At 42.6% G+C, this 20,930-nt stretch overlaps 1 protein-coding gene across 10 annotated transcripts in view; it reads right to left on the bottom strand.

The window, feature by feature from the left end:
* The window catches only part of RGS6 (regulator of G protein signaling 6), a 560,790-nt gene that overhangs the window by 347,690 nt on the left and 192,170 nt on the right, over positions 1 to 20,930 (bottom strand). The gene's annotated exons all lie outside the window — the stretch shown is intronic.

Below are 20,930 nucleotides of genomic sequence, written 5' to 3' on the forward strand. Positions count from 1 at the left end.
ATCTAGGAAACAAGAACAGAAAGACAAACAGACCTGTCCCTGACTTTAACATAAATATGATTCTTTATTAAGAGGTAAACTTCGGCAAATAATAAATACAAGTTGCAAAGATATTTTAGTGTATCTCTTAAAAAGAAAGAATAAACTGGAACTCAGGCGTAGAACTGCTCAGAGTAGAAGGAGGTCAGGAATGACTGGTCTCTGGTAATGCACGTATTTTCAGGCTAGGACTGTCTGAGGGGATGGGGGCACTCCTCCTGCAGACTGGGGTCTCTGGATGGAGAAAGCCCCTGAGCTTCCTCAAGTGTGGCCTCCCCCCAGTTACATGTGAATAGCAACCTCCAAAGGTACCACCTTACTTCTCCAGAGCTTGCTCCCATCTCAGTGGGAAGGTCATTTCACAGTCCCTAGGGGGCATCAGAAAGACTGGGGTTGAACTGTTTCCTCCAGTCCTTGAGCTGAAAGGCGAGGAGAGAAGCAACCATATGTAAGAGTGTCCCCTGAGGGCTACTGACTGTTTTTGGTGATTTGACCCAAGAAAGGGGAGTAAGGACTGTGCCACCTCTGAGTGCGGGCAGGAGCTGGGTGGTATAGTCACTGATGAACATCAGGAAGGGGGTCAGGGATAGCTCAGTGGGTACCATGCTGGCTGCAGGGGCCATAATTGCAGTTAATTTGTGAGCAAATGAATAAAAATGATCCCCTAACCTGTGTCTTTCCTGAGATCTGGTTTCCAGTAAGTGATATAGAGTAGCTTACAGACCAGTGGGGTACAGTGGCTCAAGATGTGAGAGTCAGGGAGAAAATGGGCTAGCACCTATGGAGGAAGGCGGGAGGGTCTGTGTGCTCTGGTGGATGTGAAAAGTGGAGAGGAGAAGAGGCCCAGCCACTGCCCACGAAGGACCAATTTGCCTGGCTAGACGGGTCCTGTGAGGAAAGTCCTAAGAAAGGTATACAGTTGGCCCTGTGTCTGTGGGTTCTGCATCTGAGGATTCAACCAACGTCAGATGGAGAAGAAGTTTTTTAAAAATTACATTTATAATGAACATGAATAGGTTTTCCCTTGTCATTGTTCTCTGAACAATATGTATAATTATTTATAAAACATTTATATTGTATTGGGTACAATAGTCTAGAAATGACTTAGAGTATACAAGAGGACATGCAGAGGCTGTATGCAAATCCAAGGCCATTTCATATAAAGGATTTTGATGTCCTTTGAGGGCCCTGGAACCAATCCCCAGGGATACTGAAGGACAACTGTATTTCATTTTCATATTCTCTTCACATATAGTGGTGGCTACAAAGATAACAAAATGAAGAAACCATGGGCTTTTCTTGGTAATCATTATATGATTTTCCTCTTATCACTAGAATTGGTAATTGACAACTAAGTATTATCAATACACTTACAACATGATGAAAACTCAAAGGCCATGTAGGAATTGCCCCTTCCAGACTTTTTATTTTACAAATGAAAAAATAGGATCTAAGAGATTCTATGGTTTATCCAAGGTCAATTATTCTGTACTGTGTTAGAGGACAAGAGAAGGATGCAGACTGAAAGTTGTTCAGTTTCTTAGACCGACCCCTTTCCTCCCCTTTACTTGGATCTTTTAAAATCATCATTTCCACAGTAGCTTCCCTGGGTCTACATGTGGCAGTACCGTGTGTCCTCTGAGATCTTCCCAGGATCCTGTTCTGCCCAAACCATCTGCTTACCCTGCTCACAGAGGACCTTTCCAACCTCCCGTGCCCTAACAGAGATCCTGTGCATGATGCTAGCCCTGGACAGAATAACAGAACAGGTCAGGTGGCGGCTACGCGCAGGTCTGCTGATACGAACCTTTCACGCCATCTGTAGAGATACCTTCACAAGCCACGCACGGGAGTGTTCACAGTAGTTTCATTCAAGAGAATCAGAAATCAGAAATTAACAGGTGAATGGACAAACGAATTTTGTTTCATTCATACTATGGAATTATATACAGCATAATAGGAAAAAAATTATTATTATTAAAATAAAATTAAAAAATTATTATTACTGATACATGCAATGACTTGAATAAATTTTAATAAAAATAATGTTGAGGGGGAAAAATCCAGAGCCTATACAGAGTATGTGTTGCCTGACTTCCTGTAAGCCAAGTTCAAGATAGGCAAAACAGGTCAATGGTAATGGAAGTCAGAGTAACGGTTATCTTGGGGAGATACTAACTGTAAAGGGCCCAAGGAATTCCCAGGTAGTGGAATACTTTATATCTTGATCTAAATGAAGGTTATATAGTTACATGCATGTATGTGTGAGCAAGTGTGTGCCTGTGTGTGTGTGTGTGTAAAAGTGGACTGAGGCAGATAAAATTAGTGCACTCTATATTTTAAGCCTCTTCTGGCTTAAAATAATCTTTCTATTCAGGCAGATTCAAATATTTTCATTAACTTGTCATGTTTGTGGCCCGAAGCTTGCTCTCTCCCAGCCTCCTCCCTCCCTTCCAGCTATCTGAATTTTCAGAAATCTTTAGGATTGCTCTTTGCTCTTTTTTTTTTTTGGCAGCAAAGAAAGAGAAGGCTATTATGTGGGCAAAGGCATGCCAGGGAGAAACAGGAGACAGCACAGTGGTCCCAGCCATGTCCTTAGCTGGCTCCCGTGCAGACTGGAATTCTGGCCCCTTGAGTTGCCGTCTGGTTCTATGGTCCCGCCCCTTACTCTGAAGGCCCCAGAGCAGGTCTGCAGGTCCTGCTCTTGGCTGTCTTCTTGAGAGACACCCAAAGCACATGGAGGGAACATGCCTGGATCGTCTCTCCCAATGGGAGGTGGGAGAAGGGACAACATATCATATATTTGGATTCCCAAATCCAGTTCTCCCAAATGCATGCTTCTCCCGAACCCAACAAAACTGCCTGAAAACAATGGATTTACCTTGCTGACACAGGATTCCACACAAATTCTGCCTCAGTCTGACCCAAGTGAGGACTGGAAAAAATCTTCACGAGGACCTTGCTACCTGGAATTTATTGTCTTTGTTTTCAAACGAAAATTCCTTCCACATAATTCTACCATCCTTCCAAAAATTCCTGGGATGGGTGGAGAAGAGGAGAAGGAAGGGCATCTGCAAGTGACACTTCATGTCATCAACCTGTAGACGCATGTGCCCAAACCATCTGGGCTGAGACTCCCTTCACTGCCAGATTTGAGAAGAGTTTGGCCAGCACTGTCCATCCTAGGTCAGTTTCCCCAACTCCCTTCCCTCTCTCCCCTTCCCCTGCCCTCTCCTGGATACCGCTACGGCATTTCAGCTGATTCTGAGAAAGCACACCAGACGCCAGGCCCTGCAGTGGCCCTGGGAATCTAGAGACACCTGGACATGGTCTCCAACCCTAAGGAACTGCTAATCTAGTCCCCAGGGCTGGAGCATTCATGGGTACACTGCCTGGTTTGATCTCAACCCCCCGTTTACTGGGATGGCGTGCAGTCTCCTAGGCCAATGCCGCGTCTTCCCGAGTGCACTCAACTTTACCTGAGAGGAGGAATGTGTTTATTTCATCCTGACATTTCCCACAGGGCCAGCCCAGCCCCATGCCTAGAACATAGTAGGTGCTCAATAAAGTTTTATTGAACACATCAATGAATGAAGCAAGTCATTACAGATACAGCAGATGACAACCATTCTACTTTGCCTTTAGAGAAAGCAAAAGTTGAGGGCTGGCCTAGAAGCCATGACACATAAGCATGACTGATTGAAACCTTAAAGTCATGGCGAGTGGAGAGAGATGCTCTCTTGCCTCATTTTGCTTCTTCATCCGTCTGCTGTAATATTTCACACGAATATAAGAGTTGCAAGTGTATGTCTTAAAATTGGCAAACAGAATTATTTGGGGTGTGATTACATTCAGTAATCGCTGGAACATAGAAGTTCTGAGAGGTGACCCGCCATTCCCTGACACCCAGCCCAGAGCCTCCACCAGCACACTGGAGCCCTGCGAGGGCACACCAAGGGCTCCACGCGGCCCCTGCAGAACATAGCTACCTGGACCGCCCTGACTGCTCTGCTTTCTGTGCAGTGGACTGAACACCCTGCAGCCCTTTCCATTTCACAGGCAGAGGAGGGAATCCTGGTCTGTTCTGCACAAGGGTCTCTGCAAGAGCTACCAGAAGCTAAGGCTGCCAGCTTCTGATAGCACTGTGACCTTCAGACTCACAGTCATTTTGTCACATAGTTGATTGGCTCTGGAGGGTGTATGGGGAGGTGGGTCACCTGAAGCCAAATCCAGGTGGCAGTCACTCCTGATCTGTGAGTAGCTGGGAGGAATTCTGACCTGCAGGAGGGGTGAAGACCGGGATACCAGCCTTCTTGGAAAGTCCACCACTCTGACCAGGTCCACTCAAGGCTTTAAGGGTGACATACTCCCAGGTAACCTCAAGAGTCGAATTACATGGGATATTCTGGGGAATTTCAAACAAAAAATAATATTTTTCTGAGATCACTTCCCAAGTTTACTTCCCAAACATTCTTGAACTGCCCGCCTGTGTCTGGGAGGCCATAGAGCCTGTTTCCAAGAAATGCAGAAGACCAGGACATTTGATTGGCATCAGCCTGTGTAAAGTCCTGCCCAGGCTTGACTCAAAGAGACACAGACATGCAGAGGCATGCAGGGCTGAAGTGCCTTCCCCAGGGAGAAGCCACCATACTGCCCTCTCCCTGGCCCTATACATTGGGGGCAAGAAAGGAGTCTGCTTAGCATGCTCTTTGCTTGGGGCAAGATGCTGTGGCTCTCCAACTCTTAAAAGTATTTTCTTCTTACAGATGGCTTGAGCAGCCTCTCCAATCACTCTGTGGATGGGAGATCCTGGCAGTTGAGGACCAATTATCAAGTAGCTCCAAAAGAGAGAAGTATGAAGTGTTTTCGAGAAAAAAAAGAAGTAAGTCTTCCATCTTCTTTTAGAGCCATAGCCATGAAAAGAGAGAGGAGTGAGGATGTTTCAATGTAAGTATTCTGTTGGGAGAAATGGACAGGAGGGTACCAATAGGTAATTTTGATTCAAAGATCTGGGGGTATTTTAGTATTTTTAAATAAAATTCATGAGTCAGGCCCAAAGAGTAGATAGACAGCTCCTACGGAAACATCCATCACCCATTCAAGTGACAAGATTAACGGAGGAGGATTGAAAAAAATGTGTCATGGAAAAAAGACATCATGTCATGACAGGTCTCCCCTCAAGTACACATTTTATCAGTGAGTACCCTTGGCAAGACAAAACATGGAGACGTGATCTTGATCTTGCTATTATTGCTGATGCTCTGCAGAAAAAAAAATTCTGTTTTTAAAACAGGTCATAGCATAGGCTCTTCTGGGCCAGAAAAGGGGATCACAGGGGAAAGGGGGTCCCATGCCCACTTGGGGACATCTACTGAAGCCCCATGCAGTGTGGCTCTGGAGTAGAGTTTCTCCACTTTGGCACAATTGACACCCGAGCCAGGTAACTCCACTGTGGGCAGCTATCTTGAACATTGTAGAAAATAGACTCTATGCACTAGATGAGAGGACCACCCTCTGTTCAAGGGGTGACAATCACAAATGTCTCCAGATATTGTGGAATTTCCAGATGTTGTGGAATTGTTTCTAGATATTGCAACCTCACTGTGGTTGAGAGACACTGATCTGGAGTCTGACATAACAGACCTGGGAAGATAGCTCCTGTCTGCTATTGAAATGTCACCATAGCTCAGCTTACTTTATTATTATTATTTTTTTTTTGGAAATACTTACTGCCCTTCCTGCTCAAAAAGTTTCAGATTTTGGAGCATTTCAGATTTCAGATCATTTTTGGACTAGCGAGGCTCAACTGGTAATGTCTATACAAATATTCCTAAATCTGAAACAGTTCTGGTCCCAAGCATTGTATTCTTGCTAACACCCCCCTCCCCCCACAACTCGACAGGCAGGTCCTCAAGTGGAGTGACTCTGTTTTGGACACTGCTATCATGCCAGTTCCAGGCACATCACTGACACTTGATAAAAATCCACTGAGTGTATGAAAGGGACTTGAGGACACACTGCCAGATCTAATGCCAAATTGCTAACTTCTCAGATAGTTAAAAAGTTGAAGTGCAATAACCTTTGCAATTGCAAAATATTTGAAGAGAAGCAACAAAACACCAGCTGACTGACATCTGTTAAGGCTGGGTGATCCCTCAGTACCTTGTTCTATCCTGTTAGTAGGTAATGAGGTCAGCTTTGTGGGTCACAACTAGCACTCTTTTTGGAACAAAATGCATGATACCAGAGGATATTATATACAGAAGAGTTAAGTACTGTTTCCTGAAATTTTTGTATATATGTCTGTAAATGTAATAATACATAGAAAATACATATATATAATATATGCATATGAATGTATGTACTAGTTCTCAATGGTATAAAAATAAACTTTAAAAACCACAACCTAATTTTTACAACCCCCCAAATGGCAACTAAAGACCACTTGCTAAGCCTCAAGGGTGTTATAAGGATAAGATAGCATTTGTAAAATACCTGGCTTTCTCCCTTGGAAGGCATTACCAGCTTGCACAAAAGAACTATGACATCATCTCAAAAGGACTGCTGAGTGAGGTTCTATGGAAATCTAAAAGAGTTCAAATGCATCTTAAATCATCACAGTTCTTGATTTTTGCAAACTAGCACAGCCCATTAGGAAGGGAATGAGATTGATTTCCTTGGAAGCCCCACCCTGCCAATGAGCCATTTTCCTAACTCCCAGCAGTCTGAATCTTTTTGAAGCTTCCATATTTCAATGAGTGAGTCAGACCCAGAATCACAAAACATAGCACCACCTTAGGGAATGGTCACAACACTGCAGTGGAGCAGGGTAGTTAAGAGACCAGCTTCTGGCACCAGGTGACCTGGGTGAGAATCCTAAGAGATACTGGGCAGGTTGCTTAATTTTTCTGTGCCTCAGTCTCCTCCACAAAATAGTATAAAAATAATAATAATACCTAGCACATAGACTTGTGCAAAGATTAAATAAGAAAATGCATGAAAAGCACTTGTTAATTATTTATATTTTAATATGAAAGGTCGAACTAACTGGACTCACATTTGTGGTATTATTTACTGTTTCTTGTCCCCTACCATTAAAGATAATGACACTGACAGAAAGATGTGCTATCATCTATCAAACTTTCCCACAGACACCAGGCAGGAGACAAGTGACTCCTTCTCCTACCTCAGCAGAAGACCACCATCTAGCTCCTTTAAAAAAAATCTGAGCACAAATACCCACAAGGTACTTTAGGAAAATTAGTATTTGGTAAAACCTCTATCACAGTGGTACCTGATCTTCAACATTTTGACGGTCCCTCTAGTTGGGAAAAGCATGGCAATTACTAGTAGAGATCAACTGCAAAAGCTTCAAAGAATCCTCTTTTCTCTACCACAAGGGTGGTTCATATGACATTCTTCTTCTTAAATTTTTACAACAAATGGAAATGACCATTTCTTTGCACATGACTAGTTGGAAACAAAGAGGAAAGAAACTGATGGAATTTGTGTATTCAGGCACAATCACAGGTGTGTGTGGGCATGTGCAGTATTACATATGGAGATGCATAACACACACAATCCCTTTAACTTCTCTTCATTTTTCTTCTTTTGCTCCTCTTTGGCATGTTTACGTGTGTGTGTGTGTGTGTGTGTGTGTGTGTGTGTGTGTGTGTGTTTGTGTGTAAGGGTCTAAGGAAAATGAAGAGGTTTAACAAAGTAGTAGTTTAATAATTTTGCTTATAATTTAAACCAAAAATCAAAAATTATCAAAATTTCTTAAAAATGCCTCCATGTAGAGAATTCTGATGAAAGTTATAAAACTGGTTCTACAGACAAGGTGTCCGTCAACAGATGAATGTATAAAGAAAATGTGGTAGGTATAAGCAATGGAGTTTAATTCCATGATAAAGGAAAATGAAGGGGCTGGGGAGATAGCTCAGTCGGTAGAGGGCTCACCTTGCAAGCACAAGGCCCTGGGTTTGATCCCCAGCACCCCCCCCCCCCAAAAAAAAAAAAAAGAAAGAAAAATGAAATTATGTCAGTTGCAGGAAAGTGAATGGAACCTGAGACCATTGTGTTATGTGAAGTAGGCCTGCAGAAGGTCAAAGGTTGTATGTTTCCTCTCAGACACAGAAGCTAGAGAGAAAAAAGGAAAAGAAAGTTGGCAGGGGCAGGGATCTAATGAAATCAAAGGGAGATCAGTAGAGGAAAGGGACCAAGGGGTGGGAAGAGGGGAGTGATAATGACCAAATTATATCACTATATTGTATGCATGTGTGAATATGTAACAACACATCCCACCATTATGTGCAACTAAAATGCAGTAATAAAAATCGGGGAAAAATCTCCTAGTTCTCAGTTCAACACAGACAGCTATTATTGGAGACAGCATGCACAGCCAGACATCAAATATGCACCCAATAAACTCATCCACCATACGAATATCTTGCAACTTTAGATCCATAGTGGGGAAATCGGTAAATCTCTTGTTAACACCTGAGAGGCTGGTCTCCAAGGACTTGCCTGTACCTATCACAGAAGCAACAAATTGCTCCTGGTTGAACTGTTCTGCATACTAGGAATGAATGGATGAATAGATAAATATATAATCATCTTCCTGTGATAACAAGGAGGGATTTTTACCATTTTTAACTTGTACAATTAAGCTACAGAAATTAATGTTGACCTAAATAATAGATATTTAAATGGCAGTAAGAAAATGAAGTTAAGAGAGATGAAAACTTACAAGCTCACCTTTGCACTTTTGATTTGGTTTTCATAGGGATCATCTGAATGAGTGACATCTTCTCATTCACAGAAACAATGGCAGTTTCCCCTCTTAATCTTACTGCTACTGAGAAACAAAGGAGGCTGCTGAAGAAGAAAAGGATGGAAGGGGGGGAGATAGGGAAATTCACAAACCATTCATGGAGTGAATGCAAATTTCCCATGAACACTTGGGAATGTTTGTGATTTCTGAACTCCATTCACAAGGCTTCACGAATATCATGTACAAGGTCTACTTTTGGTCTTTACTGATTTGTTTGGATATTGGGGGTAAAATATAATCCTTTGGGGCAGAATCTAATGGTAAGAAAGGGGTATATCACAGATGATCAATATCCTTCAAATACTGTGTGAGCACAGCATCCAGAGAAAGCTAACTGCTGTAACACTCCCTAAATCTCAGTGGCTTAACAATGATTAAAAAAAACTGATTTCTTGTTTATGTATCAATCCAAGTTGGCTGCTCTTAGAGGCAGTTCTCCTGGGTGGCTCTCTTCCCAGCCACAGGGCAGTGACCCACTCTCCTTTCACCTGGTAGCTCTGTCGTCTCTGATTTCTCAAAAATCAACATACGTAGGATCACCTGGGGGTCCTGTTAAAGTAGATTCTCATTCTTTTGGTCTAGGGTGAGGTCAGAGGTTCTGCACTTCTAATGAGCTCCCACGTGATATCCATGTGCCTCTGAACCTTCTGCATCCCATAAGCAGGGGGAAAACAAGGTGTATGGCTAGATGATTGTGGGATCCAGAATACAACATTTCCACCAACATCCCATTGGCTGGTCACAGTCACATGGCCACACCTAACCACAAAGGAGACTGGGTAATGTAATCCAGCTAAATGTCCAGGAGGAAAAAGTCTTATTAACAATTAGCTAGTCTCTGCCACAGGAAGAAGCAAGAAACCAGAGTCCAGACATCTAAATCATTTATCCTTCCTACTTGTAAGCCTGGATCAAATTCATTCAGGAGCAAGAGACACAGTCTCCCTAAGTAAGCCATTGTCTCTGTTGCTCCGAAGCTACATCTAAAACAGACATCGTAGATTCTTTTTTTTTTAAATTATTCTTTTTAAAAAATTTTTATAGACTGCATTTTGATTCACTGTAGATTCTTAAAGGCATTAGAAAGCAACATACCATAAACATGGATTTCTTAAGCAAGTCTTAAGGGATTGTCTACAGTTTCCTTCTCTAGAGATTAAAGTAAATATCTTCTTAGAGAGCATCTGTACTGTAATTCAACTGAGCTGACATTAACCCCAATACATATAGCAAATTTTTCACCCTCTGGATCCAAAACAGCATTCCTGATCCACAAAGATAAATGTGTTCTCCAAACTGAAGGCAGAGAAGGGAAGAGAATTGGTGCCTTTGAGATTTGATTCTGTCTTATCCAAAGAATAACAACTTCTCAAAAGATAACTACTAAACCAAAACAATTTTACTTTCTGTGCCTCATATATATTGATTCAAAATTGGTGAAGGCCAGGGGAAGCATGGTGGGAACACTATCTTCTTGCCTCAGGCAAAATCATAGGTGAGCAAGAAGAGAGGTATTTGAAGGTCATTTAGCCCAGAGAAGGAAAGAGATCAATTAAATTAGGACCATAAAGAGAAAGCACCCCCTGTCAGGGTGCAAAGTGCCCCTGTCTGCGACCCTGTGCTTTTGAGGACTCTGCTCAGACTGGTGCCCCCTCACAGAACAAGGAGCTCAGGGCACTAGGGGATGTTCCCCAGCAGGGTCATTCCTCCTGCTTCTAGACCAGCCCTGCCCCACAGAATATTATGGGAGCCACAAATGCAAGTTACATCTAGAATTTTAAAGTTCTTAGTAGCTACATTAGAAAGAACGAACTAGGTAAAATTAATTTGGTAATATATTTTATTTAACCCCCTGCATCAAAAATGCTTTAATTTCAGCACATAATCAATAGAAAAATCTTTATTTTTAATATTTTTTAATGGAGGTTTCAAAATCCAGTGGGCACTTTACATGTAGTATACCTCTCAATAAGTGCTCTCCAGCCAGCATGTGGCTATTGGGCTGCACAGCACTTCCGGACCATGCTCTGGGACACAGGACTCTGGGATCCTCTGCTAACAAGTCTCCATGTCCACTCCAGGTCCTGAGTGCAGCTTCCTGAGGGCAAACCATGCAATGCTCTGCCACTCAAGGGGGACCAAAGAACAATTGCTTGAGGGATCTTTGGGTGGTGCCTGGACATAGAGTCTGGGTCATTGGGTCAGACACTTCATGAAAGAGCTGGGGCAGGGCGGGACAGGAGAGTAGAATGCAGATTCCCTCCCACCCCATGAGCTGGTTCTGGCCTTGGATTCTAAGTTCAAATCAGCCTGCAGGTCACTATAAAGGCACATTGGTCAAGGTGGGGGACAGGATACCTTTCATTGACTTAATTTATATATATTTAGATATTTGGTCCTATGGTATTTGGTCTTTTGTTTATATCTTGAGCCAACCCCATAAACAGTAAGGCAGAAGTTGAGATGGGTAAAAACAACAACAGCAAAGGCTTCAGCTAGCTGCAAAATCTGCAGTCTTCCTGGGCAGAGGAGAGAATATCATTCTTTTATTTCAAAATGAGTGGATAACACAGACGACTGCGATGTTCCAAGGAGCCCTCTGTATGATGCTGGACACCACCCCTGCATTCCCCGCCTTGGGTACTATGCCTCTGTACTTGGTTGCTGTAGGTCCATCAGGTAGAGACTGCCAGTTTTAGGTAAGTCCTTGTCCTTAGTTTTGGGTTAAATAGATTATTGGACACGTTCATACCACAGAAATTAAGCACTGCCATTCCAATTCTGCCCTTGATTGCTTTGTTCACTCCCATTTAGTCTAGACACTAAAACAGGAACTAGCACACAGTAGGTGCTCAATAAATATCTGTGAGTCAATCATCCTAAATATGTTTTGCATCTTTACATAAAAAGCCGTAAGTCACTACCTTTGATGGTTGGTCAATAGTAACCTTCCAGGGTTCTCTGTGACCACCATTCTGCTCTGCTGTTCAGCAGCTGGTAGGTTAACACAGGCACAGTGAGGCCTTCTAGGCAGGGGCTCCAATGGGCCAGTTGCTGATCAATGCCCCCACTGTTCAGGCTGCTCAATACCCTACTCTCACCCCCAGCTAGTTAACATTGGCTCTCACAGTTTGCACATTCTGGCCCATTTGATAATGTTTTAGTTTACCCACGGTATACAAATGGCCCTACTTTCATGTTGGCAGTTAATTAAATTTCTGGGATAAGGATACTATTATAGCAGTGATATGCCCTAAAGTTTTGATCTTAATAACCACAGATGGGGTAGGGAAGGATACACCCAGAAGATCAAAAGGTGTTATCTGGCACAGGGCCCTAATTGTAGGGGCCCCACAACTTGTTCCTAAGCAAAATAATATGACAAATGAGATGTGATGTCCCCTCTAAAATGGCATTACATATGATGGCAACTTCCACCCAGTTAGCAGACGCTCCCTTACTGTCCTGGTGAAGCAGGCTGACATGAAGGATTCCCATTTGGCAGGAATTGAGGGGCATCAGGGACAGTGACCGAGGACCTGAGCCCACAGTCCAACAGCCCTGAGGGAACTGAGTCCTGCCAACAACTGTATCGGTGGGCTGGAACGTAGGTCCTTCCCAGCTGAGCTCTCAGATGGGACTTGATTGTGGGCACCTCGCAAGTGCCTTCACAGACATTGAAGGAGAAGGTTCAGGTAAGCCAGGCCCAGACTGCTGACCCACAACTAATGGGGAGATGACACACGCATGGTTTTAAGCTTTGACATTTGTGGTAACTTGCTACCCAGCAATAGTAGGTAACACTGTAGCAAATATGGCTTTGTTTAGAATGTACAAATATGTATGCATACTCAAATTCACAGACAAATTTTATGTGCAGAAATTTTTAGACTAAGAAGAAACTCTTAATAGGTTAAGTCTCAACTCTTAAGAGAGTTTGGATTTAGGGGAAGAGAAAGAAGATTTTCCTTTGCCTTTTGTACTATGTGAGCATTGTTATCATGCTCATGTTTTATTTTTATAACTGAAAAAATTTAAATTACATGTAAAATAGATTGGCAACCACCCTGTTCCATGTAACAATCTATCTGGGAAAATATTTAGATTTTTTTGAATTAAATCTTGCCTTCCTAATGAGGATAGGATTGTTAACCAGTATAAATCTATTAACTTTGCAGAAAAGGGACCCTCCAGGTTCACCCTGAGACCTCACAGGTGGGGATCACAGGTGGGCGGGGTCAGGTGTGCCTCATCAGAGGTCCCAAATGAAGCTGGTGAGGAAATACTGTGATCCACCTCCTGCTTCTTCAAATGATGCTTTGAACTTCACTTGGCCCCTGAACTTCTTTTCTGAGGACAGACCCAAATCTTAGACCAGGAGGGACACCTGTTCCCTGCCCCACCTGGCTGGAGCAGAATGGCCAGGAATAAGGGTCTTTGCTATGTTTTCTTCAGCCTAGTTTTTTTTTTTTTTTTCTTTTTGGATGTATGCATTACATTTATTACCTTCAAAGTTCATAATCCTGTGGTCAGAACTCCCCATCCATGAGTTGCACACAAATGGATTCAACCAATTGAGGATGAAAAAATACTTCAAAAATTGCATATGGACTGAACATGCACAGACTTTTTTCCTTGTTATTATTCACTAAACAATACAGTGTAACAACTACTCACAGAGTATTTACATTGTATGAGGTATCATAAGTAATCTAGAAATGACTGAAAGTAGACAGGAGGATGTGCATAGATTATAGGCAAGTACTATGCCATTTTATATAAGATGCTTGAACATTCACAGATTTAGATCTATTTTTTTTTTATTAAAATGATGGTTAGATATCACAAAGTAGGTGGCAATGCCTTAACCGTATGCCTGCTGTCAGGCTGAGGGCCTCTTCCATCCTTGTCAAGGGGAGTGCTAACCTTCTCTCCTTTCATATGACACTCTTTAACTGAGTATCATGAAACATACAACTGGACTTCAAGAAATTGAAATAGGTTAACTTATTGAATGTTAAACCACGCCAACATGTAAAACAGTTTGTGGCCAAAACACACAAAAATGATGAGATGAGCAGATGAATGAATGCAAATTCAATTAGTCCAGCCACAAGTCCTCAAAAAATCACTTTGGCAAATTAGGAGAGAAAACATTCACAATAAATTGAATGCATTGGACAAGGAAGAAAATAGGCTGGGGGCGGTAGTCAGCTGGTTGTTTCTCTCCACCAGCTGTTACACCTGCTGAAATCAATTGATCCATAGAAAAGTACATTTTTTCCTTGCAGCACTTTTTGTGGGATGAACCTACTCCTACCAATTATTCTTTGCCCTCAAACAACCTCATGTCCAACACTTCGCCACTTAGATTTTGCAAACCTCCCTCCATAACTGGTCTGTTCCTCAAGTCGAATGCAGACAGGCTTCAGCAGTACCCTTGGCTGGTTAGTGTCACCATATAATGAGATCTTCTCCATCACGCTCCAAAAAGTTTCTGAATTCTGAGGCTCCTGAGTGTGTACGGCAACATAATTCCCTATTCTCTCTGTTGTGTGAGTTTACTAGTCCGTATTCAGGATTAACTATAGAGAAGTAAATAGGAAGGAGCACACACTGTAACAAGAATTAGAAACCCACAAGTGTCCACTGAACCACATGTTTTTGAAAGTAAGGAACATAATAAAAGAAATCAAAATCAAGGCAGGGAGATAACAGAAATAGTGGAGAAGAGGGACTCATCTGATGACCAGTAAAAAGAAGGTGGAGGGAGAGCAGGTCAGTCTGTCTTCCTTTCAAAAATGGAAAGGATAGTTTGAAGGGATTTGCACGGCAAAGATGAATTTTAAAACATTCAGATAGGTATTACTGATGAACCCTAAGACCTTTGAGAATATGTCACCTAAGCTGTTTTAGTAAATTCAGCCTTACGGGTAGTTTATCAAGAGGGGTTTTTCTGGGGGCATGGGACAAATTTTTTATCAGTGTATTATGATACTAAACTTAGAAGGGATTGCCTGAAAGAGTTGTCACTTGCATGATACCAACATGGCAACAGAGAGTAGGTGCACTCTGGATGAGAAAGTGTTCTGGGGAACAGAGCAAAGCGATGAATGATTCTGAGGCACAACACGGCCAGGAAGAGGCAATCCTGGCGTCTGGCTGCCTGGTCGCCGCAAACGCACAGCACATCCCAACATGTTTGCTCTTTTCAGTAGTATTTTCAAGAAAAACGTGATGGCATTTATAAACACGTTCCTTGGGTGGAAAGATGCCCAAGCACAGAGCAAGCTGTAAAAATCCATGTGGGCTATTTTGCCAGAATAAACCACCAGACCACAACAAATAAAAGCAGAGCCCCAAAGGAAAACCAGCAACAACTTTGTAAGGTTTCGGCCACAAAATGGCAAAGGGGATAGAAGAACATACCACTCATGAGGGCTGCGGCCACCCAAAGGACTAAGGAGGTGTGTCCTCTTCCCTCACGGTGGTGCACCCACTGAGCTGCCCTGCCCCTCCTTCTCAGACCCTGCTCCCCGTCAGCAAGCCCATTGCAGGCACGTGCTCTCTGAGGGCTTCCTTGCTCCTCCACGCTGGGCTAAAGAAGCTGCTTGGACACTTGTATTGTGGAGACCTTGCTGTGCTCGCATTTGGCTTATGTTCTAGACTTGCTGAGCACCTCAAAGCAAGAGCCCTGAATTCTTTTTCTATCCCGAACAGGATGCCTGATTCCTTGTTGGAACTCACAAAGTATTAGCTGAGTTTCCAGTGAAGTAAGTGACGCTTAGAAGCAAGGGGTAGACCTATCACGACTTCCCATCTTCCTGGTCCCACCTCAGCCCTGGTTGGTTATGGATACCATGTCTGTTGAAGAGATTTTGCCCTAAATTTACAAACAGAAAATAAATGATAATAGTCACAGTCATACACCACCCTGCTAGACTTGTGTTTAAAAAAAAAAAAAAGCAAAACAGAATGCAGACTTTATTTTTGCAGTACTAGGGATTTAACCCAGGGGCGCTCTACCACCAAGCTATATCCCCAACCCTTTCTTAACCTTTTTATTTTGAGACAGGGTCTTTCGAAGTTGCTGAGGATCTTGCTCAATTGTTGAGGCTGAATTCAAACTTAAGATCCTCCTGCCTCAGCCTCCAGAGTCTCTGGAATTACAGGTGTGAGCTGCTGCACTCAGCATAAAAAATAACTTTGAATGTTATCTCCATTAGAATTCTAGAATTAAATTATGGTTATAAACTTCAGTTAGTTGTTGTTTATCCCTCCCTGAGTTATTGTAGCTCCACCAAGTAAGAGTTAGCCATATCCATCTCCAGATAGACAGAAAGGAGGAGGGAGGAGGCTCAGCGCAGGAAATTTTCCACTTCTGATGAGTCACACACCTGCACTCTGCCACTTTGTGGCTCTCTGAGAACTACTTGCTGAGTCTTTCTGAGGTTTAGTTTCCTTATTGCGGAATGGAAAATAATTCTTTCTCTATCAAAGGCTGGTACCTAGGACTCAGTGAGATGACTTCCTTAGCACGTCTGAGGCAGAGATCTCCAATAGTGCGTCTCAGTCTCTTTCTCTTCCTCCTCAGATGTCCACTGCCTCTTGCACCCTTTCCCGTGGCTGATCAGGAAGGGCTGCGGAGACCCTCCAGAGAGGGGTCCCATGAAATATTCCATCTGAGTTTTACTTGATATGGGAGCAAAACAAACAACATGCAAATCAAAGTCCTTGCTTTCCTTTACCTCTGCAGAGCAGCACCGTTCTGGAACCCTGTGCCTGGAAGGTAGAAGAAGCCTCGCCTGCCTCGGCGTTTCTCCTTCACTCTCTTAAAATCTTTTTGCATCAAAGAAAACAAAATGCACAAACTAAAAGGAAAGCACAGCCGGTGGGGAAGGGGAGGTTCAATAATCCACTTGCTGGTTAGAAAACGCCAGTTCGAAATTGGAGAATATCATGCTAAGTGAGATAAGCCAATCTCAAAAAACCAAAGGTCGAATGATATCGCTAATAAGTGGATGATGAGGACACATCATGGGGGGAGGGAGGGGTTAGTGTTAGGGTTAGGGAGGGGGGCAAGAATGGAGGAAGGAAGGTCTGTATAGAGGGAAAAGAGGGGTGGGAGGGGTGGGGGGAAGGGAAAAAATAACAGAATGAATCAAACAACAATACCTTATGTAAATTTATGATTACACAAATAGTATGCTGTTACTCCATGTACAACCAGAAACAACATGTATCCCATTTGTTTACAATAAAAAAAAGAAGAAAAAAAAAAAACGCCAGTTCCCACTCTAAAACCTTCTTGTGTGACTAATCGCCCAACACCGACTACTTTCATCATCTTTGCACACCTTGCTCCAGCCGCCCCACCCTGTCTAAAGATCAATAGCCCACATCTCAAATGGGACCCGAACAGAAACATTCTCTCTCTGTTATCTGCACAGTAGGGATTTCAAGATTTCAAAGCATCCACAACTGCTTTGTCTCTGGTCTGGGTTTCCCCCCAATTAATTGTTCTAGTCTTCTAGTTCTATTAATGCATTTATTTTATTTTTATTTTTTGAGACAGGGTCTCATTAAGTTGCTTAGGGCCTCACTAAGTTACTGAGGCTGGCCTTGAACTTGCCAACCTCCTGAGTGCTGGGAATGCAGGCATGTGCCACACTACACCTGGCTCCTATTAATGCATTCATTTTCAGTGGCTCAAACCCAAAGTGTCCCTAATCTCACACTCCTCCACTCCAGATGTCACATCCCTCAAGCCATCATTCTCGTCACATCTTACCCTATTCTCTCTCTTTCTGATATCTCCAAAAAATTCCTACTTTATTTTGCAGAGCAAATCAGCATTACCTGTGTTCTGAGGCATTTTTCAGATAGGCCAGCAACAGAGGCAGGACAGGGTTCGCTGTTTTCAGACCCCGAAAAGCCTGTCAAAGTTACTTCCCTTAACAAAGAGTGGAAATAAATCCAACCCTTCCCTCGAATAAGAAAAAGAAATCATTGATTCTTTTTGTTCCCATCCAGCGTTTCCCCCACTGCTATACTAGTTAGGCCTTTCACACTGGTTAATGTAAATTAACAATGTAAAATGCACACAAGTGCAAATTACAGGCTCCATCATAGTCACAGTTTTGATTCTTGAAATTTGGATAAAGAATTCACGTCACTCAAATTTGAAAGCAGAATTCTGCTCTGCTACTAATCTTGCCCTTGAGTATATGATAAAAACATAGTGGAAGAGATGAGAGGAAGAACAAAAGAGGTGGAATGATTTGAAGTCAAATACCCCAGATAGAACCTTTGCTTCCCATGAGTTTTCCACAGAACTTAAGAACAAAAAGAAAACAGAAGCGCCATTATACAGTATAAAAGAGAACTCAAATTTAGTTTTTCTTATCCATTATTATTCAGCACTCTTGTTGGGAGATACGGTCAAGTAGTTCATTCAAGCAAGGCCGGGGATAAACAAAATTCTCTGTGGGAGGCATTGTTAACCTCCTGGCTGAGGTTGCAGGAGGGCCCAGCTCCCACAGAAACGTCATGGAATGAGCACATTCCAAGAATGGCTCCACCACAGTCTCTTTTCAGCCTCCAGTTCATGGGGTCAGAACTGAGGAACAGCTGCCCTGAGAGATATGGTGGATTTGGCACCTTCTTCCATTGTCCACTGTGATACTTAGAACACTTCCTCCAGGCAAGGAGAGGTCGCATCGCCCTCCCCCACCTTTCTTTTACCTTCTTGAATTCTTGGGTTCTGCAAATGCTGGGAAGTGGCTGGCTGTACTAGTTTGGTAGGGCTGCCCTAACAAAATTTCACAGACAGGGTGGTTTGAACAACAGAATTTTATTTCTCACAGTTCTGGAGGCTGGAAGTCAAAGTCAAGGTGTGAACAGGGCTGGTTTTTTTCTGATGCCTCTCTCCTTGCCTTGCAGATGGCTGTCTGTCTTCTCCTGTGGTCTTTCCTCTGTGTGTGCATCCCTGGTATCTCCCTGTGTGTCCATATTTCTTCTTCTTCAGAGATACTAGTCATATTGGATTAGGGTCCATCCCAAAGGCCTCATTTTAATTATATTCCTCTTTTAAGACCCTATCCCAAAATACAGTCATTGCTGAGGTTCTGGGGTAAGGACTTTAACACCTAAATTTGGGAGAGACACGATTTAATGTGAGACCTTGGAGAAGGTAAAGAGTTTCCAGATGGGCCTGAGTTTTTCCTCCATGAGACCTCACTTCCATTCATTATCATCACATGCACTGAAACAACAGGAATCACATGTGAACAAAACAGCAGTCCTCTCATATGGCATTTGATAACTCTCATATATATATTTTTAGGGTCCAATTTCATAGACTGACTTGAATTTGGAGAAAAAGGAAGTAGCAGTAATTTTATGCTTAACAAAGTATATTGGATTTTTAAATTAACTTCCATTCTTCCACCCAAGTTCAATACATTTCATTTCATTTCAGTGTGGTCATTCCTAGTTATTCAGAGAAGAGGTTTAGATTACGTCTTATAATCTAAGTAATCAATTAGATTCAATTGAACAACATTTACCATTTATTAAACACCTACTTCCCAGGTCTTATTGAGATACCTGGTACAAAATTAAGTAAGTATTCATGGTAAGGTGGCTTATAACCTAATGGGTAAAAGACACAGGACTAAAGTACATAGTTATATACTACAATTGAATATAATAAAAATATTTTTAAAGCACCTTAAATTGAATTTAAAATATTGAAATTAGTAAGATTGGTCAAGTTTGCAGAAATCTGCCTGATTCCAAGTTGACAATACATGGTCACATTAATGCTGTCTTCTTTGTCAGTAGCAGGATAGTTTTATTTTTGGTGACCATGCTTGAAAAGGCAATAAGGACCCTCATAAAGACCACACATCTGTGAAGAGGGAGGAACTATTTTTCATTGTAGTGCTCTGAGAGAATCGTGTGGAGTCCTAGGAAATAAAAAATCACATGTCGAAAGTTGAGCACTGGAAACATATCACAAAATCCACTCGTGAAGGTCCACTTGGCAGAGCCAGCAGATGACTGGGAAATCCAAGGTGAACAAGTGCCCCAAACCTGATCGAGGAAACCACTATACTGGAAGATCACCTTTGGCATCAAATAGCCAAGGAAGGCCTAAAATTCAGGCCTGTGATTCAGCGACCCGGAGGCCAGGTTCTCGGAGATTCTCATGGCCCTCTTCTGCCATTCCTCTGCTCTGGAGGCCTCACTTCTAGAGCTTGCCCTCATTCTGCCCAAGGTCATCCCCACATTTTGGTGCACCTTCCTGAGGAAGAGCCTGTGTTTTTGGAGTTCTTTTTCTTTTCCCATAGGTATCCTCAATGGTGAAATAGAATTCAGGGACACTGTCGTGTGTCCCAGGATGGTTCACTGAATGCCTTAGAGCCTTGATATCTTAATTTGTCAAAAAGGACTAATTCCTCCTATTCCACAGGGTTGTTATCAGGGCAAAGAAGAAAACAGATAGAGATGCATTTTGTAATTTGTAAAACATAACAATGAGAGTCACTAATATTTATCGAAAGTCAGCCACAGATAAGACAAAAAGCTATATGCTTCATATGTACGGGCTCATTCATCTTCTAAACAACCAGGTGAGGTAGGTGTTATTATTAGCTCCATGTTCAGATGAGGAAGAATCACAGATAGATTAAGTAACCTGTCTATGGTCACTAGAGAAGTAGGGGCAGGACTAGGTTTGAACCAGGCGGACCAGCTCTGGAGCCCTACTGTTAAGCCACGATGTCATGCTGGACATTCCAAGTAGGCTGTACAGGGCCACACATCTCCGATTCCCCAACTCTTGTCACACACTGACACTTCCACAGAATTTGGTAAATGAAATCACCCAGTAGTTCACTGACTGCTCTTGTTACTCCCCTTATGTAAAAGGAGTACATGTTTGCAGTAATTACCTTAAAACATCTTTGTTCAACCAAAAAACTCTGGGGATGTGATGCCAGGTACCCCAAAATATGACAAATATAATTATGGGCTATTTTCAGGGCTACTTCAA

The sequence above is a fragment of the Sciurus vulgaris genome, assembly GCF_902686455.1.
Source record: "Sciurus vulgaris genome assembly, chromosome: 2".
In the NCBI taxonomy this organism is placed as follows: Eukaryota; Metazoa; Chordata; class Mammalia; order Rodentia; family Sciuridae; genus Sciurus; species Sciurus vulgaris.